Source organism: Dreissena polymorpha, chromosome 1, assembly GCF_020536995.1.
Source record: "Dreissena polymorpha isolate Duluth1 chromosome 1, UMN_Dpol_1.0, whole genome shotgun sequence".
Classification (NCBI taxonomy): domain Eukaryota; kingdom Metazoa; phylum Mollusca; class Bivalvia; order Myida; family Dreissenidae; genus Dreissena; species Dreissena polymorpha.
Window position 1 is genome coordinate 34,093,694 of NC_068355.1, and position 27,829 is coordinate 34,121,522.

A 27,829-nucleotide genomic window follows, 5' to 3' on the forward strand; every position below is an offset into this window, starting at 1 on the left:
ACACGGAGAATAGCGTGCACACGAATAATGCCGACGTTCTCCAAATTGAGGTATAGTATAAAACCCGTACGATACCGGATCGGACTACGCTTAGTTAAAAGCGAAATTGTTGATGTCATAAGCAGGTTTTTTTCCAGTTGGGAATTGTTTGGCAAATTTTGGGAAAAAAGTATACTTTTTGCGATTGGGAATATAGCCGAATTTCGGCTGTAAAATCGGGCCCCCAAAAAACCCTGCGGATGCAATTTTACCCGCTGATAAGATAACAGCATTAACACCTTCAATCAGTTGTGGTGTAAGTAAAACTCCGCTGATAGTTTATCTGTGCATTCTGTTGATATTTCTATCATGAAATAAATGAAACACTAGTTAAATGCCCCGTCTTGTATATTTCTTTATACATTTTAATAGTAATCATACCTGGTTTTAGTGGTTTATTTTATCATTGTTCACATTTATTATTATAATCATAATCTTGAATTATGTAACTTTACTACCTTCTTTGCGTATGTTTATGTTACAAGAGGTGGCCTCCACGTGGCAAGAGCTGGGCTAGTCAATATAAATTGCCGCCTTAAGAGTCTTTTGATGATTTTTTCTTTGGCAGACTCTTGGCGTCAATAGTCCACTCTATCTTTTTAATAGCGAGAGTTTTCCTTCTTTGTCTATATTGATGCGCAAGGAATTTGGTGCGCAACATTCAAGCCCCGATATCAGACAGTTAATATCAACGGATTGCAATAATATTTACATACCTGTGTAGATAATTCATTTCTCAATAATGTTCCGTAAGAATTATGTAATGACTCTTTCAATTTTGCACGCCTGACCAATTTAAATCAACACACTACTCACATTTTCAATTCCAATCGCTGTGCCCGCTGTATACGGCAGGTAGATTTTAATCGATAACGCAGCCTATTACACCGTATGCCTTCTTCTGATTGGTTGATATTTAAATATTTCATAACATGGCGAGAGGTCAGTGATTGTATTGCGATTTAAGCAGAAGTTTAACTGAAACAAATTATGCCTTTTAACTTCAATTCGACGCTATTTGAGGTAAAAATGGACTAATTAACTAAAACTTTATGAGTTGGTTATGTTCTTTTGCAATTTTAAGCATATTGATATAATAGTATTGTATTTAATTTTCGTTATGGTTAATGCAGACCGGAGTTTCAGCGTTCAGATTTATTCTGAACGCGAATTATTTCAGCTAGAGCTGGGCGACATTTCATTATGTTGGAAAACTACCTCATATATAGAGAAAGAAATTGAGTGCTTTTAGGTGATTCTGTGCTGACTAGGGAGTGCTTTTCGGTGGCCATAAAATACTCTTGTGCTTTATATTTAAACGTAAATCAATATTTAATGAAGTCATTATTGACAAAATATATACATCTTTGCAATCCATTAAAAACGGCCCTAATAGCTTACTTTCATGTATATATAGAGAAATTGAATGTTTTTTGGTCTTTTTTGGTGATTGTATGGACCCAATATAATCGCCCCGGGCTCATGAGCTAACACTTATTGTTTTCCGCTAACAGGTCTAATGAAGTTTCTGGAGAAAGAGTAATTGAACTAAAACGTTATTACAGAAACCATAAGTTGAGTAAATAAATCTCAGCAGGGGGTCAATAAAATATACAACCTGTAAACTGAAGTTTTGTAGATAAGGCTCTGCCAACGGGATCGAAATAACCATGGGGCGAATCACCACATTGTCATACTGTAGTAAAATTTAATGCTTTATAAATAAATACACGGACAACAAATAATATAAGTTTATGTAAAGAAGGGCCTACCTCAGTTTATATCGTGTTGGTTACAGAAAGGACATTTTTGTAAGTTAGACGCAATTTTCCCTCGTTGTGATGTCACGCTCTTAAGGTTACAATATACCAAAAGATTTCCTACACAAATTCAATGTAAAAGCAATAACTTCAACAAAAAATAAAGTCAAACTTTTGCGCATAGAGACCCCCATAACCATACCTTTTCTTAAAGAGCATTCCAAGCCGCAATGATTTAGACAATAAAAAAGGGGGGTCATGCGTTTTGCAAGAAAGAACTCGATGCGAATCAGCGGTCACTGTTTTACAGCCATCAATTTACCGGGTTCGTACCAGTGGATGAGGGTTTCCCGCCATCTGTCAAAGTCTCATGTAGTCTTTAACCTTCAAGCAAATGAGTGAATTTCTGTTAAACATCAATGTTTTCCCTACCACATGCACAAAGAAACATTCTAAAATAAAGTCATGGCAAGTGCCCACACAGAGAATTGTGTCTTCTTATAAATGATGTTCAGGTTTTTAAAGAGTATAGCATTGCACTCCAAAAAGATTTACTATATTGTAACCTAAAGGAAAAATATGTTCTGAATGAAATGTGTTTTTCTTGCATATTATTATCTTCCTATTCATATTGCACCAATATATTAAGTTTGGCTGGATTATCTGTCCATTTGGCCATTTTAGATCACATTTTCACATGCGGGTGTTTTCGGTCCGAAGAAGGCGATTTAAGGGCTGTTAAAGCTTAAATGTCCCTTTAAGATTTAAAGCTTTTGTGTTCAATATCTGCAACAAAATACCAAAACAAACCATATGGACAGGCACGTGGGGCTTATGCGGGGTGGGGAAAGAATGACCTTGTTAGATATTTTCACTCCAAGCAATTTTGATAATGTCTTTTTTGTGTGTGTTTTTTTTTAAATACCCCCAAAAATGTCAATTTCACAGCAAAAAAATCCAATTTCATCCAAGACAAACAACAAATAAGCAAAAATGAGAGATCAAAGATACTTTGAAGTGTAGAAATCAATAAGCTTCCTATAACTTGTTGTTTCACACTTATAAAAGTGTGAAATCTTGAAAGCGCCTTGTTGCTCGGAGCCCATTTATTTACCAGTCGCAAATGGTATATTCTAGCATATAATGCCATGGGTGCCTTTAAACTGCAGCAGATGGTCAATATGCTCTGCCAGCTGTCATTCAGAGGTTCAAGAGAATACAAAATTTCATATTTTGGGCGCAAAATAAGTACTTTTGACTATTTTTATGGTGGCAATCTGGTCAAAATGGGCGCTAATAACTGAGCGAAAGACAAAAATGCTCATTTTGGGGGTTTAAACTAGAAGGAAAGGTTAAAATGAACAAGATACATATATGTTGGAGAGCATTATAAGCTTAGCAATGAAGTTCTATGAAGTAACAGGGGCAGAAAGGCAGCTCAGATCAATGCAGGCTTCCTGAAAGAGGTTTCTAGTACATCTTCTGGGGACACAGCTTCCCGCAGAATTCTCAACACAACACATATCATTGATCCATGTCACCTTTGTATGCAAAGACAAGCAAATAAGGTCAATACTTCCCATAAATCACTGAATGAGAGAAGCATGTACCAAATGAAAAACTAAACTGGTTGCTGAAAGTGCCACATTTTGGAAAAAAGATCCCTCTAAGGTAAATGATGAAGGGGACACTTGCTACAACAATCCTATGTTTAAGTCGGACACCACATCCTTTCAAGCCGGGACCATGACTGTAAGCATATTGTGAGAAAACAATACCAAACACAAGCTAATTGTAGGGTTACAAGTAGCATATCAACTCAGATGCACTGCATACATGCTTAGGAACAAGGATAAACCTGTTAAGTGCCAACTTCTGCTGCCAACAAAGCGCGAGCTTTACGTGTCAGGACGCGGAACTATCCATACAAACTGCACGGGGAATTGCATGGCGGCAAGGGTTTGAGTGACCACAAACCTGATTATGACAGTATTTCACACCTTAAGCATCATAAATATGCTTATTTGCTTGCGTACATGATAATAATTTAGTATTATTACCTGTTTTACCGTCAACAACCCTTATCCAGTGGCCCTCGGCTTAGTCGCAGACATTCCTCTACCTGAAAAAGTCAAAATTCCCAATAAAAAATAGATATAAAATGGCAAAAAACATGCATTTAAGTATTTTTAGTGTATTTTTATGAATAATATGAAGTAATAAACCTTGTTATGTTCATGATTGTACTAAATATGAAGGCTGCCTCAATTAAGTGTCTGCTGCACTGTCCAAACTGTAAAAATGTCCGCCATTCCATGTCGGTGAAATGGGGCTCTGTTTGAATGTTCATGCTTTATGCACTAGCTATTGTTGCGTTACTGGATCACGGAGTTCCTGGCGTTGAATTCTGACTTCATGTAGCACACTAACGCTACACGGTCAACCAATATGCCTTTGAATTCAAGTCGGAAAGCAATTTAGCCCTTATTTGGCTATATCAGGGTGGGGGTCAACTTGAAAAACAACTATTCCAGGTCAAATTATCTAAATTCATGCATTTAAGGCACTTATTTTCTTCTCTTTTGTTAAGAAATGACCAAAAATCAGCTTTCCCAGTCATATTTTGCACTTGCAGATGATATTTCATTTTTACCTAAAGCTAGTTTAGGTTACAATATACCAAAAGATTTCCTACACAAATTCAATGTAAAAGCAATAACTTCAACAAAAAATAAAGTCAAACTTTTGCGCATAGAGACCCCCATAACCATACCTTTTCTTAAAGAGCATTCCAAGCCGCAATGATTTAGACAATAAAAAAGGGGGGTCATGCGTTTTGCAAGAAAGAACTCGATGCGAATCAGCGGTCACTGTTTTACAGCCATCAATTTACCGGGTTCGTACCAGTGGATGAGGGTTTCCCGCCATCTGTCAAAGTCTCATGTAGTCTTTAACCTTCAAGCAAATGAGTGAATTTCTGTTAAACATCAATGTTTTCCCTACCACATGCACAAAGAAACATTCTAAAATAAAGTCATGGCAAGTGCCCACACAGAGAATTGTGTCTTCTTATAAATGATGTTCAGGTTTTTAAAGAGTATAGCATTGCACTCCAAAAAGATTTACTATATTGTAACCTAAAGACTTAAGTATCAATATTTTTATGTTGTCGTGAAAGTAGCAGTTTTTATCAATTCGTGCCCCCCACATTTCGTTCCAATATCATTGAGGTAATTTTCTTTTTATATAAGTTGCTCAATATCAGCGTAATTGCAACGCCCTTGCAAATAATAGTGAAATGCTTAGAAAACATTTTCAAAAAACAATATAATTTGCCGTATAAGTACTGAAATGTACACAATAATTGCCACGTCTTCTCCTTTTACAACCCTATTTTTTTACTGCTACCATAGGCATATAAATAATCTTCTAATGTCTAGGACTTCTATCACTATCGTACTTTCAAACGTAGGTATTAAAAGTGGAACTATAACTTGTGAAATGTTCTTCAAATCATTGTGGAAAATTTAGCTCGACGTGTTACTTTTGTCTATACATAATATCACTATAGAAGCATACACTCAGAGTAAAAAACTACATTCTTAACATTAATGCTCCATAACCACGTTCTGTGCGCTTTACGTCGATATATGGCTTGTTAAAATAAATTAGAAGAAAACAATTTATACCACGATCCCACCTGACCCTTTGTTATGCCTACTCTAAAATTGTGTGTGCTATTTCAGTTTAAGTTTTCGAACAAGAGGGCGACTTTCGATCATATTTACTAAGCGTTCACAAATATAGAGAGAAATATGGAAAACATATTTTTACGATTTCTGTTTTTTTACATATTTTATTTAATCAGGAAATACCTTGCGTATACTATCCTTATTGTCGATTACTCAAAGATCTGGCATACGCAGGACACCATCATACAACAATCTATTGTTGCCATAATTGGAGTAGAAAGCGTTGCACCATCGTTATGTGGACTTTGGCCCCGTGCATCCGTCGTGAGCTGTGGTTTATTTTTCGTATTGTTCTTGTCGTATGAGACAAACCAGCCAATGCTTTAGCGCGTCTCCCGTCCTTGGTTTTCCGATTTGATTGACCTATTGGCCTCGAGCAAAGGTGGGTGATACAAGTCTGACCACTACTCTCCAACTTGGGAAGCCCACTTAGAAGTTTAGACTCCCGCTGGTATAGCTCTAGAGGCACTCAAATCACCACACCACAATAAGGAATCAGTCATGCGTATAGACTCGCGTATAATAAAACCAGTTTACGAAATAAAGCTAGGAAAACCTGCTAACACGATATTTGGGGGGGATATTAGTGGAACTTTCACTTAACTGATTTTATTTGATTAATCGGTCTTACTGCGCAATATGAAGAAACACCGATGTCTAAGATCAACGCAATGAACGTTGAACGGAGTAGTGGTTATGCTTTATAGTCAGAAAACTTAGACAGACGTCTACAAAAAGGCTGCAACCGCATAAGTCAGCTAAAGGCACGTCAGTTTACCCAATCGACGGAGTGCGTTACGGTTTACGTTTAGTCTCAAGCGATCAACGAACCATTTCTGTGCGGCTCCACGGAAACTCTCGAGGGTATGCTTCCCGTCGGTGTAGTGTTGCACTCTATTGCATTGTAGTTACCAAGACGTCACCAGTAAGAGAACCTTGGGTTTTAGTACAAAGTATATCCCGCGACATGGAGCGCTCTTGGTGCTCTACTAAAACGGCTGTTCGGTTAGCGCAGTGGTGTGCACAACAGCATCTCACATGAGCGACCCTTAGTCAATCCCCGCTTCTGACGCATGTGTTGGTTGCAATGTGTTGTATCTTGTTGTTGTTTTAGTTGAGGAGCCAGCATATTGTACACACATGGTATTTGTTTGGTTTCGTTTATTTCCGTGAATATTTTTACAAACAACATTGATTACCATTATATTTTTTCAAATAAATATATAATCTAAATACACTTGAAATATAATTGTTATTTTATGATTTTGATATAGATGATTATAATATTTCTTTCTTACATATAGATACTACTTCTCAGACATCGGTTTTACAAACGACACTATTTAAAACGGTCCCAAGCTTTGTCCATTCAGAGCAGTTTATTCATTTGCAGTGACGATAGTGTAATCATAGAATTCAAGAATTCCTTTGTGGTATTTAACTATTATATTTTGCTTATTAAAAAAACTGTTCACAGTACTCGGTATGGATTGTAGTAATATTTTCATTTAATGATCTAGATTGTATGATTGGACATATTATGCAGTTTTGTGGTATGTTAAATAGCAGTTTAAGCGATAATATAATTTATTTACTAACAATTTGCTCATTGTTTAATGCCGCTTGAAATACATCATTTAACTGATGCCTTCGTTTCATTTGAACGTAATTAATATGTATGTCGTCATTGCGTTAAATCACATCGAACTATATGGTTCGGAATACCATAATTTATGAAAATGTTCTTCCGTCAATAATGGACACAGTTTGTTCTTAAGAAAGCAGATTAACAGCAGTGTGAAATATTATGTAAATTAAACTAATTGACGAAATCGCTCTTAATATTGATCTAGTTAATCCTATTTAATATTAATAATCATTGAATGTATTATATTATTCTAGCTCATATGATTCATGCATCTTCCAATTCCTAGAATGTTGATGATTTTTCTAGCAACATCCGCTTAAACATAGTTTTCGCTCTTCAAAATACATGTACATACTTGCATCAGCATAAATGTTTCAAGAAATTTGTAAACATTTTAGACTGGTATTTGCATTCGTTAATTCCTCTTTTTGGCGTCTACATTTCAACGGACCGGAAAAATGTTGTTAAATAAGAATTTAAAAATAAAAATTTAAATTAAAAAAAAAAATTGAAGTAATTTTATATGACGGAGTAGTGTTATATGATTTGTATATCAGCACCGATCATAAAATTGTTATTGCGAGCTCTACTGAAAACATAAACATCAAATAATACACTTTGCATCCATGTAAAACTTCAATATTTTGCATGTATTTGCTTTTCAGTGAACATCGTACTTACCAGGATCTCATGCGAATTCGAAATGAGAGATTTTGTTACACTGCTTCTTTCACGTTTCACAATGACCTGTGCTAATATCAACAAGAAAGGCAACCCAATCATACTTTTGGTAAAAATGCACTGTGATTACAACCCTTGCTATATTACATATACTTTCGTACATTTGCAATCTTCAAGATGAAAACATGCAATTTTTCATCGCTGCTTGTTTGGTCATTTATTAATCAAAACTAAATGTTATCGCCTTAGCAATGCAACAATACTAAAGTCATGAAGAACAACAAGAAGTCTGCAAAAACGTGTCAATATTACTAATAATATACATTAAATAATGTGAAATGACACGTTACGTTTTAAACACATCGATACAAATATCTTCACAATACAGAATGTCTAATGACCATGCATAATTGTTCGATTTTCTATGACACTTCGACCATGTGTTGTTGGCGAAGTCTGAAATAGTCTTATTGTTGTGCCATGCCATATCTGAAAAAAGTGCTTAGATAGCACAAATACCATCCTCCTACGTATCGCCAACATCAGCATCCCCACGTATCACCAACATCATCATCCGCACGCGATCACCACCAGCATCAGCATAAACATAATTGATGTCAACATCATAGCCCTCATCGTCGTTTTTGTCCTTATTATCATCATACATGTACATCATCTTGTATATCATCATCATGTTCCCGAGATTATAATAATCCGTTTGTGTCGGTACCGAGTAGAGCTAGTCGGTGTAGAGCTCATATTGATGTCTTCATTCGGTCATCTGACTTGCTCATGATGAAAAGATTGGTTGTGGTCTATAAAGAAAATTTCTGCAGATGAAACCTAAAGTACAGATGTCATGGTGTTTTTTTATTCGTTGATATTGGGGTCTTCAAGTAAATCAGGATAGAAACATATCAATATTAACATGATACATATGTAAGTGTAAAGCATGTAAACTACGTTATGAAACATAGGAGGTGCAATACATGACATTTCACGGCTAGTTTAGTTCGTTGAGGATAAATTGTGAAATAACGAATGCGTTCCAACTTTCACATTAAAACATCTTAACTTTCCTATTACTTAAACTTTTTCTTTACTTGTATTTTTGATTCCATATATACAAACTGGTTTTGCGATTGGCAAAGTCGGTGGTTTTCAAAGCCGCAAGTAGTGTGTCGTTTGCTTTGTCATGCATTCACTCCAATCAACAGAAAAATAACCGTGTCTGCCACATTGCTTGTATAACATTTCGTCAATGTTGGTTCGATCAGTGAAATTCATAAAATTTCCCCTGCATATGCGTCAGCGCCCTTTCGTCTGTACGAAATGCCAAACAACGGAACAAACAGCTCACACTAAAAACATGTGACGAACACAATGTTATTTTGCCTATATTGTATATACATGTACAATGCTAGCGAACAACTTAAAATTTCAGTGGTGTAGTGGATCGGAGATCGTTCTTATTACGTTCCTAACAATACGTCTCTACACAGAAGTGTTCCAATAACGTGGGGATTTCTTCACAGTTTACTAAACTGGTTCAAGTAAAAAATAATCATCATCTGTCGTCTATTATAATGTGCTATCGTTTAATCTGTATATGTTGTATTTCATCCGGTTTTTTTTCTCTTTCGTCTTGATCATAACCTTAAACTACCGCACTGGTTCAATATATTAATAAAACTATTTATAAAATTATTTTATATCTTTAAAGTATCTTTACGCTAATATTATTAACTAACAAATAATGGATATTGCTCTTGACATGTTTCCTCTTTTGAAGAGCAAGCTAAGGTGTCATTGTTTTATAATTATTAATAATTATATGCCACGACGTTTTGAAAATGTGTTAAAAACTTTTGCGACATCAAGTGGTTTAGTTGATATGGTGTCTGCCTAGGGGTCAATATGTTTTGAGTTCAACCCCTACCAATTTACATGTTTTGCGGTGAGATAAAATTTCTCAAAAAGACGACTAGTTCTGGTTATTCTTGAACTTGAATGCGTCTCAATACACGCGCTCTTTTGACGCAGTCAATCTTTAATAAGTATATTTATACTTTATTCTGCATGGCCTAGGCTTGAGAATTACCAGTTATAAACACTCCCTTTTCCCGATGTGTGATAAGAGTAGAAAAAGCTCTAATTGTATAAAACATAATTCTATTGTCCAATTAATACAGAACGTATTTTATCCACAACATATTTTCGAGCCTTAGCTAATATATGCGTAACTAATAATTATTTATTTAATTTTCATTTATCAGGATTCTGAGATGTCGCAGTGGTGATATGGTGTCATCCATACGATATTGAGGTCGTGAGTTCGATCCATACGAAATTAAGCGCTTGAAGGGTCTTTGTCAACACTTAGTTATTGTTTCACACAGAAAAGAAACCTCTTTCTTTTGGCTCAATCTATTGGTAGTCAGTACGTTTACTCTTAAACTTACGGTTAATACTGGAGACGCTAGAACGGACGTCATACTTTGGAAGTAAGCAGAGATATAAAACCTTGAAACAATTTATGTGGCACTTCAATAACGAAAAAAGTGTGTTCCAAATTTACCGGTATCTAGTAGCAATTGGCCTCGTTTCCGAAGCAATCGATTTTAAAGACGTACGCCGGCGAAGCGAGATACAGTCTGCACGAGATCCATTAGAACGGTCATAGTGGCGACCAAAAATCTCAAAACGGACAAAAATGTCGATAGGAGACGGATCAAGGTTGTTTTTTTTAGTCAGCTTCATTCATGCATTTGGGGTTAAATAACAGATACATCAACAAGAACAGCATGTATCTTTATTTGCTAACTGTTAAACACACACATCTTTAAACACCGATATGCGGTCATACAATTTGTGAATGTCTGTGAAATAGAATCAGCTATATCAATTAGATCAAATATCACGGATGATTGTTTTCCCTGCGCAGTTTTTAACTGCATAAAACCCATATCGAAGAGTCCTAAATAAAATGGTGAAGTTGATGGAATAATTGTAATTTAATCAATACCAAACGTTATCGTTCATTGCAGGGACTTTGTTTGTATAGGTCCCTGTTCATTGTAAACACATTAAGACTGTATTATGTACTCGCCATGTTATTGGATACGACAAATATCTTTTTTCAATAGATATATGGTCAAGAAATATTTAAAGTTTCGCCTTAACACGAAAGCGTTCAAATGACGATTTCCTAACAGGCTGCCCCGCGCATTGATAGTGATTTCGTGCGTGATGCAATGCAATGCATTTAAAGAGAGATCATGATGGTATTGCTGAAATCACGGCTTATGTAAAACTCAATTCTTTACAGAAACTGACTCACAGAGCAGTGAGTGTTTTACGTGTTAGTCAATTCGCTCAATTGCTGACTTTTAAACACAGGACTGTAGAGCTACGTTTAAACGACACGAATATAATTCAAGAACAAAAAGAAAGAATAAGATTGACCGTGGCGGGAACGAGAACATAATCAGTCACACTTATTACTCGTAACTATGGTTTCAAGTTTGTAAGGCTTTATAATCTTATCAATACTTATTGATTTATATTCATTAACGATGTTGTCGATGAGGCCTAACGACATTTGCCAGTTTGCTAAAAATAACACCGTATGACCTCAATTTTCTACCTAGAAGTATCGTTGTTTGATTTACAATTTACAAGACGCAATTAGATTTTTAAAGACCTGCGTTTTGCAAACATGGGTCTTATGCACTATGCTGCATGCGTTGCTCCAGTTCAGCCTGTGCATAAGCACAGTCTTGTCAGGATAGGCTTCTCCAGATATACCACGAAACCGTCTGTGTGTTTTATAGTGGAAAGCGTAGCCAATGACCAGAATGCACAAGTACACATGCTTGACTTGAGCTACGTTGGCTGCTCGTGCCATACGACCAATATACGCATGACGCTGATGTAACAGTGTTATTTGAATGTATGGAAATACAACGGTGTCTTAATCAAACATAAACATGTTTTGATTACAAAGGAATATATTTATAATTAACCATGTGAGGACACATATGATGTGATCTCCTGTAGTAAAATCTCTATCTACGAACACTGTTTTCTGATGTAATATACCTGCATTCAAACATTTCATGCGGTGGATATGCGACTTTAAAGAGAATAGAAAACACAAAAATACATAAACCTTTGTTTTTAATTAAGTAACACACGCACGTCAATTTTCTACCTGTATTTCAAAGTCAGGATATACGCCGAATTTCTTTTTAAATGATATGTCTTGTTTATCGATATAGTCTAAATGTACTTTTAAGTTTTGTTATAGACGTTTATTAAGCTTAAATTCCTATGCATACAACTACGTCATCCAATAAATGAAATAAATAAGAGAAAAGAAATTGCAAAACTAAAATATTTAGTATACTGTAACTTCTACGGACAAAACACTGGTTATAAAAATAGTGAACCAAAACAAACATGAGTAGTGGAAAGTGCTTTGTTTTTATCACAACAACCACAATGCGAAAATTTGCACAATATTTAATTTAATAAGCCGGACAATATAAACACATCTCAATAAATTAAACAGACACCCAGTTACAGTTTAGAGAAACATTTACACTTTAACTATAAACATACCATTAACAATAATGTTACATATTGAATATATTTACAAAAGCAATTAAAATCCATTGGGGGCAGTTTCAAAAGAGTTTATACAACCAATATCTACTAATGTAAAATGTTTACTTAAAGTAGATGAACAAATCAAGACGTGATTCAAACATTTCATCTTACAGTATCATATAGTCCAATACTTATATGCTTGTATGATAACATTTTTTGGGCTAAACATGCATACCAATTATTGCACATTTTGTATTTTGTTTTCTATGTATCAATTTGATATATCTAAAAATGAAACACAATGTACACATTTAAAGCTATCTTCAGTTGTTCAACAACAGAACAAACATGTTTTATGCATTCAATACAAATTCAAGATAAACAACCACACTGTTATGTAAATCTGGATTTAACACATACGTGTATGCTGCAGTTTAAAATCGGAAGATTTACACAAACTGGCCCCAGTGAATTCACTCCACTGACAGCTTATGTTGAACGGTCAACGTTACACAAACTGGAATAAGACTAGTACAATTACACAATTCTTTATCAGCAATACATCAAAACTATTCAAGTACTTTGCATACAAGTATACCATTATTATTGAAATATACACATTTCGTATAGAGGTATTTTTTGCAGAATATTCACTTATAATCGTCACAATTACAAAACTCAAAGCACTGAGTAGTCATGTAAATTTAAGGAATTTTAATAAATGTCATAACTGATGCATTTTGTTATTACACATTGTGTTTGTGTAACAATAAGTACCACCTTTTACCTTAACTATAAATTCATGAAACAAGCAAATAATTTGCAAATTGTTTATTCCACAAAATCCTTTTAGACTTTCACTTATTGCCGAGTATATATTGCGAAATAATTTGAAATTCTGTATGTATTTACTCGTTATATCGAGTTGTAAACACAATTATTATCTAACAAAAAAAGACATCTTAACTTTTATTGTTTAAGCAAATAATATTGCTCTGTTATATTACCAATAGAGGCAATTGCTATGCCTGACAATTGTAAACATATGACATCACTCTCCCTTATTTTGTAATTGACTCATTTCTAATCTCAAGGTACTATCGTTGTATTTAGTTAAAATTAAAGAAGAAATAAATTCATTTAAATAGTTGCTCAATTTCATTCGATGAAAAGCATAGCATATAACAAGGTGTTTCTATTGCCATAAATATCATTTTCTCTTCAGAATATTTAATGCTGCATTATTAAACAGTTTTTATACATATATGTGCATTTACACAAGCAATGTTGTTATATAACAATGGTGTGTACAAATAAATGTAAACAGTGAGTTTATCTTAAACAATGGCAATACTAAATGAATGATTTACATCGAAAATACAATCGCTTTGCAGTTGCTCTATGTATAAATGGCAAAATATACCTATAAACAGTTATCAAGAAATCTGGGTTAAATTACTCACTGATTTAAGAAGGTACAATCTGGTTGAGTAAATCTACATATGCATATATAAAGCATTATAAACTTTAACATCCAAAATCGAATGTTAACACTTATGAGCATGTAAGTCTATGATCTTACTACACAAATTAACAAACATAAAATGTGCCATTTTTCATAAAACTCATCTTTTTTTTTAAATATTGTTTTTAATTCTGAGTTTTATTAAAAGCTTTCCAATTAAAACAACAGTCATGCTTTAATTATTTAGCAAACCATTGCAATTGAAATCAACAAAGTACTGGTGGTAAACAAAGAATCAATTAATTTAAGTAGATTAAACACTTTTGCCCAGAATTAATTTATATTCCCTTAAAATAGTATGCTACTTAACAAGATTTTGGATCAAATACCGACCCGAATGAGCAAATCGACAAATATTGTGTTCAGAAAGATTGATATACAGAAAAGCTGAAGTGTCATAACTCTCAACCTCTTTGAAGAATTATTTTAATGAGCACATCTATATTACTGGTAAAACAGAAAACTGAAACATGGACAATACGCCAATATATTTTCAATTGTGTCCAAGTTACCATAAACAATTAAACAGCTTTGACAATCTTAAAATAACTTTGTTATGATTGTACATGTATTTCCCTTAAATTTACCATATCCGGATCAAAATCTGAAGTGAAAGGTTCATAATACAGACACAGACGTTGGATATACCTGCAATATGTGTGCTTCAAATAATACATTTTGTAACATACTATATTTAACTAAAACGTCCAACATAACATGACTGACAGCATCATAATTCCCATAAAACATAAACTATTGTTTTTCATTAAATACAACTTGGTTGGTCACAAGAAAATATAAAGTAAACTATTGTGTCTCTTTGAATACAACTTTGCTGGTCACATAACAAATGTGGCTGTTGATATGACTTTTTGGCATTTGAAGTATGAATTGTTATTCTGACATTTCGACTTGAACAAGGTCATTTATTTTCCACCAGTCAAACAATTATTAAACCTGTCAGAGTACGTGCTCAACATACCACAAGGTATGTAGAGACTAGAACACCATAAACAGTATTTATCTCTGAGCTTCTTTTTTTTGACTGGGGTCAATGGAAATAACTGCTGCAACAGGATGTGTTTCTGATTGGATGGTTTGGTTTCGTCATTGGCGTCTGAAAAACAAGAAAAATGCATACGAGTAAATTTTGGTTTTTCATATTTTTTTGATACCAATGACAAAAAGAACATGAACCGCACTGTCATAGAGTTACAACTTCTCTGATTTGAATCCACAGAGGAAATAATGGTCCTGAAACTATTGATCAAATAAGCATCGATAATACATATTAAAGGTGAAATATAACCTCTTTATCTACTAATACGTTTGGATTGGATTTAATAAAGATTCGTTTTTGGCATTGGCAAAGTAGTACCTAATGATTAATGAAAATAGGCAAGGGTCGACTAGCTGATGGCCCCTAAAACATTCATTGGGCAAGAGTTTTTCTGAGAAAACTCATATCTCTTTGGTGAAGTAGGAAAATGTTGGTGACCATGGTCACGGATGCACCCACATTTTTCTTGTGTCACAAAACTCGACTGACGTCAAACAAAAATGAACCAAAATACACAGCAAGGCAAGTTCATATGATGTTACATATGTTTGGTTTCATCACACAAGAAGAAATAATTTTCAAGGTTACAGTAGACAAAAAATACGAGAGTTCCAGCGAACGACATATGGACGGACAAGGGTAAATTTATATTTACCCACCTAACGCTTAAATTGGGGCCATGCAAAAAGCATGCGCATGACTTGTTAACTCACCGAAGGTTCCCTGTGTACACAGACTGAGGGTCCTGCACCATAGAGATGATATAATCTGAAGACGATGACTGCAGCGGGTTCATGTGCTGTGTCAGCAAATGCTTCTGGAGCAGACTCTGCATATTGCAATCAGGGTTTTCTGGAAATAAAGTCAGTCATGTGTCAAACGAGACACATTTTTGAAGACAATTCTGGCTTGATTTTGACATTCTTCAAGACTCCCAGGAATGGTTCAACTTTTTCAACCGGTCACACTTGTGAGTCCCTTAATAAGTCATAAACGTAAAATAATCAGGCTTATCTAAAGCCTTTTGTCCACGATGTTCTAGAGTTGGAAGCCTCTTAAAACTTAACATACAGTCAATGCAATCAAGACTAAATTTAAAAAAATTAGTTTTTTATTGATAGGTTATGACTAAATTGTCTTTGCAAAGTATTTATATAAAACAATTAACAAGTGGCACAGGCACAGGTTGAATATACTTTTTTTCTGAGAAAACTGGTATACATAGTTGATGATTCACGAAATGCAACACAATGTGGGAAAATTGATTGACATAACTTTGGGACAATCAAACAGAGGGGATAATTACTTGATAATCAAGATGGTTGCGTCCGGGCTGAGTAATAAGCGTTAATTTTGTATTAATACTCGCTCTATATCTCTACTCGCTACAAAATGTTTTAGAGGGGACACAATATTACAGATCCTGCTAAACAAATTTGTAGAGAGTAAAGTCGAGATATATGTGTATATCAATACGAAACAAACGATCATCACTTTCTTACGGCATTTCAAAATTAATAAAAGTAATAATTAGTATAAAACAGCGAACCATACCAGTCTCGTCATGGACGTCGCCTTCTTGACTTGCACGTTATAACCCCCTCTGATCACTTCTTCTTTGCCATTGATGCCATATTGTGCAGTCATGTTGTTAACTGCAAATGGTTGAGAAATTTCAACGATAAGATTAAAAGATACATTCCTGTTCTGTAATAAATCCGTTTGCAGTAAAAACATATTGAGCAATCTTTATAGAGACAAAGTTTTTCTTTCTGCATACATTTTGTTCACTGAGAAATATTGAGCAATATTTAAAGGAAAATGTTCAACGATGTTCTTGTAAATGCCCGTTTTGTAGTCATTTTGTTTATTGTTAATTTTACACATTTAAAGGGGAAAGTATGTAGATTTTCGTATGATGCCCTGTATTGCAGTCATTTCGTTTAAAGATACATTTGGAACAATATTAAATAACTTGGTCATCGAGTTGGTCAACAAGTCCCTTTATGACCTTAAATTTTCTAACTACCATGACCATATATGCTGATTTAAGCCTTTAAACCTTATGTGACCTTGAACCTGACTCCCACGTGAGTACAATAATCAGGTCAAGTTGGTAGCAGAAAAATCATCGCTAGGCACCAAGTGGTTTTGGGTGATCCTCGACCTGTTTAGGAGAAGAGAAATCATAGGGAAAATAAATCAAAGCGAAGTCTAAAACATCAATATGTTTAGATATATTTTGAAACACATATTGTTCAGATATATTTTGAAACAAACTTAATAAGTTCTTCATACATTTTTTGAAGAAAAATATAAAGAAATTTATGTTTTGATTTTTGGCATTAATAATTCTATTAGTTATCATGCATATGCATTTGTGGTGTTGATGTATTGTGCTATAAAACATTTCTATGTTAAACAGAAATCAAAAAATATTTTCAATAACTACATTAGGTTTTATTTAAAACAATCCGCATTGAGCAAAAGACTGCGGCCCTTAGTACTCTTAAATGTTGAAGACAACTTACTTGACTGCTATTATTACTGCTTTGCTGGCGTGGCTTGGTCATTAGAATACTGTTAGACACTGAACAGGAACCGCTGAAAGAAAAATATATTCTGGTAAATGTGTCATAATAAAACATACTAATTCACAATGGTTCCTGCATTGACAATTTTTTATCTCAAGTGATTCTAGTGACTATGCTTCCTTTGTTTTAAACAAAGCTATTTACACAGTTCTGTGGTCAAAATTCCCATGTTTGGTGAGAAATACAGTGTCAGTACATTAATATTGTGCAAGAGAGTGACTTGGCAAATGATAAGTTAGAGCTTTGTCACAAAATGATTACCATACCCCAACCCGCACTTCATGGGGTTCACACAATTGAAGATATAATAAAATCCCTTGAGAAATGTACATTTGGTTTGATACAAATATGTTTACATTTTATGCAGACAAAAAGCCCCTCTGACTGACCAACTTACAGACATTGACTCCAATAAACTACATGTATCTCCAAAACTTGGTGTGTGGGGTTTAATTATCATTAGTTGTTATCCCCACCTTTCAGGTTATGTTGATCTACTGTTGCTGTGAGATTGAGAAGTTCATGGTGCTTCATAAACCTGTCCCCCATGGCTGAGGCTGCTGCTAGAGCCCCTGTCCCCCATGGCTGAGGCTGCTGCTAGAGGTCATGTTGATCTACTGTTGCTGTGAGATTGAGAAGTGCAGGGTGCTTCATAAACCTGTCCCCCACGGCTGAGGCTGCTGCTAGAGCCCAGATTGCTTCATAAACCTGTCCCCCACGGCTGAGGCTGCTGCTAGAGGTCATGTTGATCTACTGTTGCTGTGAGATTGAGAAGTTCAGGGTGCTTCATAAACCTGTCCCCCATGGCTTAGGCTGCTGCTAGAGCCCAGATTGCTTCATAAACCTGTCCCCCACGGCTGAGGTTGCTGCTAGAGCTGTCCCCCACGGCTGAGGCTGCTGCTGGAGCCCAGACTGTCCCCCACGGCTGAGGCTGCTGCTGGAGCCCAAATTGGCACCGATTAGATATTTGGCTAGGAATTCCATTCTCTGAAGGGACGCATATGGCACAGTTGCACTGTTCATTAGCTCGGCGAGGTTTTCATAGAAAGGTGCCTTGTTCATTGACATGTTGTCCTGTGAAATAAAATATCAACAAATGTAACTTCAGTTGCATCAGCAGGAGATCATTCTATTTGTCACATCTACACAGTTTTCAGACAGTTCATTCACCGAATAAACAAGAATGCCAACAATACACCCGCTAACAAGACTGGGTTATATTGATCGTGAGTGAAATGGCGGACACGTTTAATTTGGTCATTTTTTCTTCATTAAACAAAAACATATGTTGGAGGTGCTACATGAGATCTGGTTGGTTACTAAATTTGGTCTAGATATTATGATCAAAAACATATTTCATGACGATCAGATGTTTTGAAATAGAGAGCAGACCCAATAGTGTGTGCAAACCTCTCGACAGCGCACTTACAGCTGCCATAGTCTTAAGTTTGGCGTAAAACAATAATGTGCTATTGCAACAAGGGAATGGAACAATAACAAGGCATAAACATTGATCAGTTAATTTGTAGATATAGTGGGCTCATCAAGTTATGAAAAGGTCACATGGACAGCATATCAATGTCATATTTATAACAATTCACAAAATTGCGCCTCACTCTGTGAAAATGGTTAAATGTATGTGTTTAAAGTATCGTCTCAAATAGGCCTGTGAAGTCCTTGAAGGCTAATCGCTGACGACACTCCGCCTAAACTAGATTTTTTTCAAGAAGAGACGTTCTTTATACAAACATAAGAGCTGTGATTGTGAAACACAACGCCCCTTACTGTGCTTTGAAGCCGCACAGCAGCTATTTTAGAAACAAAGTTATGTTCGATCCGGAGGAATAAAACACCATTTTAGCAGAAAGTGTCTTCCCAGATAAGCCTGCAAGGACAACACTTAAGGCACATGCCTTATCTCACAGCTAGGCTCAACTGTAATTACCCAGTAAAAGAATTAAAAAAACATTCAGCACAGGTGAGTCTCGATAATGAGTATGCTCAAGTCTCATACATTTAAAAGCGCTCATCAATGGAACTGTTTATTATTGAATTGTGAGTGTGTTGCTTCTGCTGCTGCCGCTGCATTTCATATTGAGGCTGAAGCAGCAATGTGTGCATATTTTGCTATTTAAACATCTCTTTCTTTCTCCCTCCAACTGACAGATATCTTTGAACATAGAATGAAAACATAACATGCATTTTAGTCTGAATTTAAATGCGATACACATGTAAGTATTTTAAGTACACTGAACAAAAAAAACAATATTCCTTAAATGTAACGATTTTCTTTAAATACAATCTATAAGTTCTTTAATTGAAAACAATGCAAAATATCGTTCTTTGAAAAATATCTGCATCCTGCTTATTGTAACAAAAGGGTCAGGATGGCCCTGAAGACTTACCTAAGTTCGACTTAAAACTTTGGTAGAAGGCTTGTCCTTTTGACATAGTTTTTGACCTCAATTAAGCAAGTTTCGAAAATGGCATTGATTATTAGATGATATTGTCAAGATAAACATTATGCCCCAGTTTAAACATGACTGAGTCATAAATGTGGCTTCTAGAGTGGTCTGAGATTTAATTTAAAGACTTAGTTTATGGAAAGATGTGACCGAATTTCAAAATTGGTCTAGACAAAATAAAAAAGATGAAGTTTTATCAAGATTGAGTCGTCAATGCAACCTCTAGAGCGGTAACATGATATTTAGAACATTTTACCTAGTTACCCAGTTTTTGAACGCACATGATGTGATTTCAATATGCAGCATTCAAGATCAACATTCTGACCAAGTTTGATCGATTTTGAGTGGGAAGAAATTTTGCACCTCATGACCTAGTTTTTGGGTACATGTGACATAGATTCAAACTCAGACTTGAAAATTGAAAGATAAGCATTTTGACCAAGTTTCATTAAATTGAGTCATAAATGTGTCCTCTGGAGTGATAAGAAGGCTTTTCTAGCTAAGCTTTTTGACCAAGTTTCATCAAATTGAGTCATAAATGTGTCCTCTGGAGTGGTAAGAAGGCTTTTCTAACTGTTGACCTAAATTCCAAATTGGCTTAGACATTGTCAAGATAAGCATGCTTACTAAGTTTTTATCGAGATTGAGTCATACATGTTGCCCCTATAGTGGCATGGGGTTTTGAAAGATTTGATCTGGTTTCTTAGTTTTTGGCCAAGTTTCATGAAGATCGAATCAACAAATAAGGCATCTAGAGTGTTAACGAGCCAAAAGTTGACCACACGCACACAGCACATTGATTGACATAGGGTTATCACAATTTCTTACCAGAGCATTTTCTGCTCAAGTAAGCTTGAAAAAGATCTTTAAATGTGTAAATATGTACCACATACCACTAACAATTCTTCTGGGGGCTATAGCCATAAGGCACATTCCTGATGTAGTCAATACAACGCTTCTTATTATACTACTATCATTTGCATATAATTACAATTACAATCACAGTATTGGTGATTAAAATTGCTATCCAGATCTCCGCAAATATAACACCCATCTAACACAAAGGCACAAACAACATTGACCCCTTTTATATAGAAATGGCAGTTTCATTACGATCATTACATTTGATATAGAACGTGATTTTGGTAAAGAGTTAAAAAGTCAGTTTGGTTGGTACCTACAGATAATTTGCATGCTATTGACGTTTTTGAAATAAAGCTCTGGATGTTCAATATAACCCATAATTTTAGGGTTGAGCGTGAAGCTGTCTATCTTATTAACATTTGTATCGAAGATGCACTAGTTTCACTTTTAACCCTTAAATTAATAAGATATTCGTGTCAATTTATTGAAGAGCAGGAAACCCAGTTTTGTGTGCATTTTGGTTTAACCAATTTGTTAAAGCTTGATTGCATCAAAAGTCTCAGGCTTATAAAAGCCGCATTTAGGGAAAATTTGGCTTAATGCATGTGCACAGGCACAGGCTAATCAGGGAAAATTTTTCGACCTAGACAGGATTTTCATTCAGAAGAGACTACCTTGGCATTTTAAGACAGGACATTGTGTTAGGTGCTCACAACTGTGCCACAGTTATCCCTTTTCCAATGATAAGGGAACTTACTTCAGTTTTATTTTTTTATTTTAATATTTTGCGCTGTTGTTCGGTCCCATTTCAAATGTAACAAAATATCCATTTTTCCAAAATGACAGATTGAAATTAACAAGTGAAGATTTCCAAAACAAAGAAAAATATATGCCATTTTCAGTTCAAGTTGAACCATAGTAAATGTAATATTGAACAAACTTTTATCCTCAATATTAAAGTATTTGTTAGCAAAAACAACCACAACACCTATTTCTCAATTTTACTTAAAACAAGCAAATTTGTTGAATTGATATCCCCCATCAAATAAATTTTGTTTATGGATGGGTATAGAACAAAAAGAAAAGGTATAAATGAATTGTTGTGCCTTTTGTCAATTATTGTTTTTAACTCATTTGTACCTGTGATGGGTTTGCAGACAATTTAATGCAGATAGCATATTTTTCATGAATCAATTTACTATGGAAAGTTATTACAGAATTCGTTTAATGCATAGTAAAGGAATGACTAAATAATGAATAATTCATCAAATTTGTGACCTTTGATCTCAATGTATGACCTTGACCTAATAACACCTAAGATTATGGGTGTTGAATGTGAAGCAACCCCAGATGATTGAGAACAACATGGCAAGTTTTATGGCTCTGGCTCATCTGTTAATGGCTGTGAAAAGAACTTAAATTGTTGGTAAGGAAATATATAATCTGACATGTATAATTATATAAATTACTTCCCATTAAAATAATTGTCTCTAACAAATCTCTATTTTAGTAGCATATAATTAAAAGCCACTACCATGACTGTAGATTCACCACTCAAAATGTGCAGCTCCATGAGATACACATGTATGCCAAATATCAAGTTGCTATGTTCAATATTGAATAATTATCTCCCTTTAAACCTTATTACTTCCCTTGGATTTGTTTGTTTGACCTTAGACCTTGAAGGATGAACTTGACCTTTTACCACGATGTGTTTGCGCCGCTTTGATTTATTTAACAAAAATATATAAATTGGCAGGTCAGATAATTATGTCCATTTAAAGCTTATTACTTTCTTGAATTTGTTTTTTTGACCCCGTGACATAGTTTTTGAGCCTGCATGACCCATATTCAAACTTGGCCTAGATATTGTCTAGATACAACTTCTGACCAAGTTTGGTAAAGATCGGATGAAAACTATTTAAATTAGAGAGCGGACAGGAAAAGTGTGACAGACAGACTGACAGACGGACAGTGCTAAAACTATATACCCCCTTTTCTTCGAAAGGGGGCATAAAAAGATGAATAATTCGAACACCCAAGGAACATTCCTGTGAGGTTTCATTAAATTATGTTCTGTGGTTCAGGAGGAAATGTCCTTTAACGAAAACGTTGACAGACGAACACAAACACAGCGCCAACGGATGGACTGTGGATTCCAAAGTTTCCAAAATTCATCGAAAGTTTCAGGCCTCTGGTAGCATAAAGTTTAAGTTAACCGCTACACGATTTAAAAAAAGGGGTTAACTCTCCAACTATGTCAGAAAAATCTAATAAAAATATGAACGTTCACAAGTTCACATGCATTGTTAAATAAATGCAAAGATTGAATCCCTTTAGCACAATACGTTTTTAGTTAGGGCGGCCACACAAAAGTATGGGATCAAAGAACGGATGAAAGGATGGACACAATCACGAATAAGGGTAAATCGTTATACCCTCCTTACCTCATATAGTGGAAACATCAATATATCCGTAGTCTACCAAAAATTATTTGAATGACTGTGAAACGTTATGCATTACAACCTACCTTGTAGATTAGATAATCTCTGCCCCTGAGCAGGGAAGTGTGGAGCCCCAAGGTTAGAGTGGCTGTACCCTGGGGGAAGGACTCATTGAGCTTTGCCCCGAATTCCTGGCCCAAGAGCTCGACATCTATACTCGGGAATTGTCCTTGGGCGTCCAGCTCCAGCTCACCAGAGAGCATGTAATTCAGCTGAGTACCAAACTGTGATTGTATGGGGTCCTGTAAGAACTAGAAAAATTAGATTCCAGTAATGTTTTCAGTTTTTTTATAGACCCCTACACATAAAAATACATTTCAGTCACAGTAATGGGGTCAGTTAGCTATTCTGTTCCTGGCTTATTTAAGCGCATATACTGATGCCGGCAAATGATAACTGCCGTACCACAATAAGAGAGAGAATGGTCATATAATTTTTTTCATGACCATTCAATTAACAAGTTATGTGGATGACACAATCCCAAAATATGGCTTTTTCAAAATTCTTAAAAGAAAACAACATCTTCTAATCCTATTAAAATAAATTGTAATTCACATATAACTGAAAATGCTTAATCATCTATAAAAAAGTGTAATTGCTGTCTAGTCAAACACGAATTTGTAACAATTGTGACGTAGAATATCCCCCAATGCCGCAAGTCAGAATATGTAGCATGATGTTATAGAATGTCTCAGTTTTGTAATTTTTAGTGTAGAATGATACAATGTACATTCACAACCTCATATGAGAAGGAACAATACCTGAAAGTTTGAAAGCTGAACGTTGTATTGTTAAGTGAACGCCCACAGACAGATGGAAAGACAGACAGATAGACGTCCGTCCAAGGGGATTCCTTTATACCCCAATTAACAGGGGGTATAATTAATAAATATCTTCAGGGCATATCATCACTCCAGTTGCATATCTGTATACTGAAAACCTGGACAGGTGGTAAAGTGTAGTTTATAGATATTCTTATTTAAAATAAATGCAGATAATAATTTCATAGAATGTTTACTGCATTTCAATAATTGTTTAACTTATATTAAACAACATTTAATAAGTATCATGTTTAATTTATGAAAGGGGATTATTTGTAATATACAAGTGAAAACAAAGAAACAACTTTTGGTTTAGAGGCTGAATTTTGGCACAAAAATGTATGAAAATATGCCCAGACCTTTTAAGATTAACACTGATATCAAATCAACACTTATAAGTATTTATTTACTCAGTTTGACCAGTTAATAAAGAGAGTCGTTCCAGATTAGACTGTGCTGTCTGCACAAACAGCCACGACACTTTCCACTTTAATGGCATTTTTTGTTTTAAAGGCATATTCAGAACACGTGGTCACTAATAAGCCTGGGCAGACTTAACACGCTTATCTGGGACAACACTTTAGCACTGTTTTTCCAGAGCGCAGCTAATATACTACCTGTTTTTGTTGCTTATAGGCAGAGATTGTGTGAGTCCCGACAGTGAAGTCGCCAACCAAAAACTGGGAATGTTGGACAGCACTGTTCCTCGTGCGTCAGGTTCTCATTATTCGAGAGCAACGTATCGAGGTCAGTCAAGTTAACAGACGAGTCACTCAGCACCTGCTCTGTCTGTTAGATCCGATTATTTTATCTTGAGTGACTTGTCAAGACAGAAGTCAGACTCACCAAGCCACCATGCAAGATGTTCATAGGTGACACGCTGAATTGCTTGAGCGACTTGTAGTATTTGTGCAAGATGTTAATACCTGGAGTGCTGATTTTCTTGAGCGACTTATAGTATTTGTGAGATGTTCATAGGTGACGTGCTGAATTTGTTGAAGACTTGTAGTATTTCAAGGGGATGATCATACGTGGCGTGCTGAATGTCTTGAACAACTTGTATTATTTGTGGGAGATGTTCATAGGTGGCGTGCTGAATTTCTTGAGTGACTTGTAGTATTTGTGAGATGTTCATAGGTGGCGTGCTGAATTTCTTGAACGACTTGTAGTATTTGTGGGAGATGTTCATACGTGGCGTGCTGAATTTCTTGAACGACTTGTTGTATTTGTGGGAGATTTTCATAGGTGGCGTGCTGAAATTCTTGAACAACTTGTAGTATTTGTGGGAGATGTTCATAGGTGGCGTGCTGAATTTCTTGAGCGACTTGTAGTATTTGTTGGAGATGTTCATAGGTGGCGTGCTGAATTTCTTGAACGACTTGTATTATTTGTGGGAGATGTTCATAGGTGGCGTGCTGAATTTCTTGAGCGACTTGTAGTATTTGTAGGAGATGTTCATAGGTGGCGTGCTGAATCTTGAGCGACTTGTAGTATTTGTGGGAGATGTTCATAGGTGGCGTGCTGAATTTCTTGAACGACTTGTTGTTTTTGTGCGAGATGTTCATAGGTGGCGTGCTGAATGTCTCGAGCGACTTGTAGTATTTGTGTGAGAAGGGGGTTTGGACTGTTTTCAACATTTACTTCAACAATGTTCTTCTTCTTGGATAATAATGTAATCTGAAAAGGAAATGGCAAGTAAACTAAAAATAGAAAAATAGAGTGTTTTTAGTAACAAACGAATACGTCTTGAATACATGTATATATGCTGTAACACCTTACTTAACACACCTGTTTCTTTAATGCAAAACATTGTTTCTATAATTGATATTTAGGATAGCGAAATGATTTTTGTGCAAAGTAGCACTCATAATAGCATTGTTTAAATGAATAACGTGAACCCACTTGAAATGTTGTAGCAAGTTGCCATAATTATCTTTTTTTTAAACAGACATAACTTCAAAAATGTGAGACTATACAACTTTAAATGTTACACAATACAACTTTTTGCTAATAAATTACTTAACAAGAGCTACGCATAACGAGTGCAAAAGCTCGGCTAGGGTGCAGTTTTTAATAAATGAAAGCTTGTCAGAAATTATTATTATTTTATAGAGGTCACAGTGACCTTAACCTTTGACCTAGTGACCCAAAAATGGGTGTGACATGTAGACCTCATCAAGGTGCATCTACATATGAGGTTTCAAAGTTGTAGGTGGAAGCACTTTGATTTTAGAGCAAAATGTGAAGGTTTTAGCACGACGCCGGCGGACGACGAGCTGGCTATGACAATACCTATAGTTTTCTCCGAAAACGCCGAGCTAAAAATTAAGAATAAGTGCTATCAATATAAAGTGTATTACTATTGTAAATTTAATATTAACGTTCTACTTATAGATGTAACAACCTATTAAAATCAAATAATTTTTTTAGCCAACCGTCAATTGTGAACTTTAGACAGTAATTATGGAAAAATTTGGAATAGACTTTTTAAGATTAGGAATTGGGCTGAATTGTTGCCCCAACTTTGACAGTATAAATAACTCTTTAAGGTCATACCAGATACTCAAGAAGCTGAGATGACATGCAAGCCTAATTGATATTGCTTATGGCCGAGTTAAGAGTCGAAGGGCATACTGGTTGACACATCCAAACTGCTGTTATTTTTTTACGCCTTGTCTATTGCCAATTCAATGTGTGGTCAATTGGGCTTGGAGTGCAAAGTAACAAACCCTGATGGGTTAACCTTTAGCACCTCGTTTCAGATGTCCGAATTCACGCCTGAGGCATGCCCAGGGATGTACCATGAGTGTTCAAAACGAAGTCGTTACTGCCCTTGTACAGGTTATCCAACTTTTTATTGTTTTGATATTCTTTCTGGTGTCCAACAGCGAGAACTGATTGTTAGCTTTAACATAACTTTTGCTATAACTCCTCGTGTCTGGAACACTTGTTCCTATCCCGGCACTCAACCTGAACTAACTCAGGCTCGAGTGTGGTTCACTCAACAAGGACATTGCAGTTGTTGAGAACAGTTCACGAGTACTCAACGTGCTCAGAATTTCCTGCAGACGAATGGAATCGTTCAACAAAGCTGACCTTTTGAGGCCGTGGGTCAAGGTGGAGGCGCTAGGGTCAGGTCGAGTGGAAGGGTCGTCGTGGACTGAGGCTGCTAGGGTCAGGTGGAGGGGAAGGTTCGTCCTTGACTGAGGCTCATGCGGGCTGGACTGGTGCTGTTGCTGCGCCAAATCAATATCGATGATGGTGCTCTTCTGAAAACAACACAATGGGTGATATGAACTTGAAACAAAGGTTTGTATTTCAATTTATAAAAAAATCAAGCATTTTGATTGGATGTGAATTGTTTAAACAGAAAATCTTCATTCTTATGACTTTTTAATCTGGCATATCCTTGGTTACATGTCCAAAACAGCATACACATGAATCAAATCAGACCATTATATATTTAAACATTTAAAGTGTTGGCAAGTGCTATATAAACCTGTAA

At 35.5% G+C, this 27,829-nt stretch overlaps 1 protein-coding gene and 1 long non-coding RNA gene across 16 annotated transcripts in view; both read right to left on the bottom strand.

The window, feature by feature from the left end:
* Positions 1–1,898: 1,898 nt before the first annotated feature.
* On the bottom strand, positions 1,899–4,756 carry LOC127876539 (uncharacterized). Its single transcript, XR_008047920.1, has 3 exons — positions 4,704–4,756; positions 3,860–3,921; positions 1,899–2,183 (listed from the first exon to the last, which is right to left on the bottom strand). It is a non-coding gene; the product is annotated as an uncharacterized LOC127876539 (long non-coding RNA).
* Positions 4,757–13,630: 8,874 nt separating this feature from the next.
* The window catches only part of LOC127876370 (uncharacterized), a 66,713-nt gene continuing 52,514 nt past the window's right edge, over positions 13,631–27,829 (bottom strand). For 5 of the 15 annotated variants that reach the window (XM_052421629.1, XM_052421591.1, XM_052421551.1 and 2 more), the window contains 10 exons: positions 27,421–27,593; positions 24,942–26,001; positions 24,265–24,443; positions 23,530–23,745; positions 18,147–18,744; positions 17,608–17,680; positions 17,139–17,243; positions 16,631–16,731; positions 15,790–15,928; positions 13,631–15,133 (listed from right to left, as the gene is read on the bottom strand). The gene's annotated coding sequence lies outside the window, so the exon portion shown is untranslated. Of the gene's footprint in view, positions 15,134–15,789; positions 15,929–16,630; positions 16,732–17,138; positions 17,244–17,607; positions 17,681–18,146; positions 18,745–23,529; positions 23,755–24,264; positions 24,444–24,941; positions 26,002–27,420; positions 27,594–27,829 lie in introns of all 15 variants that reach the window. The other 10 variants (XM_052421660.1, XM_052421679.1, XM_052421566.1 and 7 more) reach the window with 10 other exon arrangements.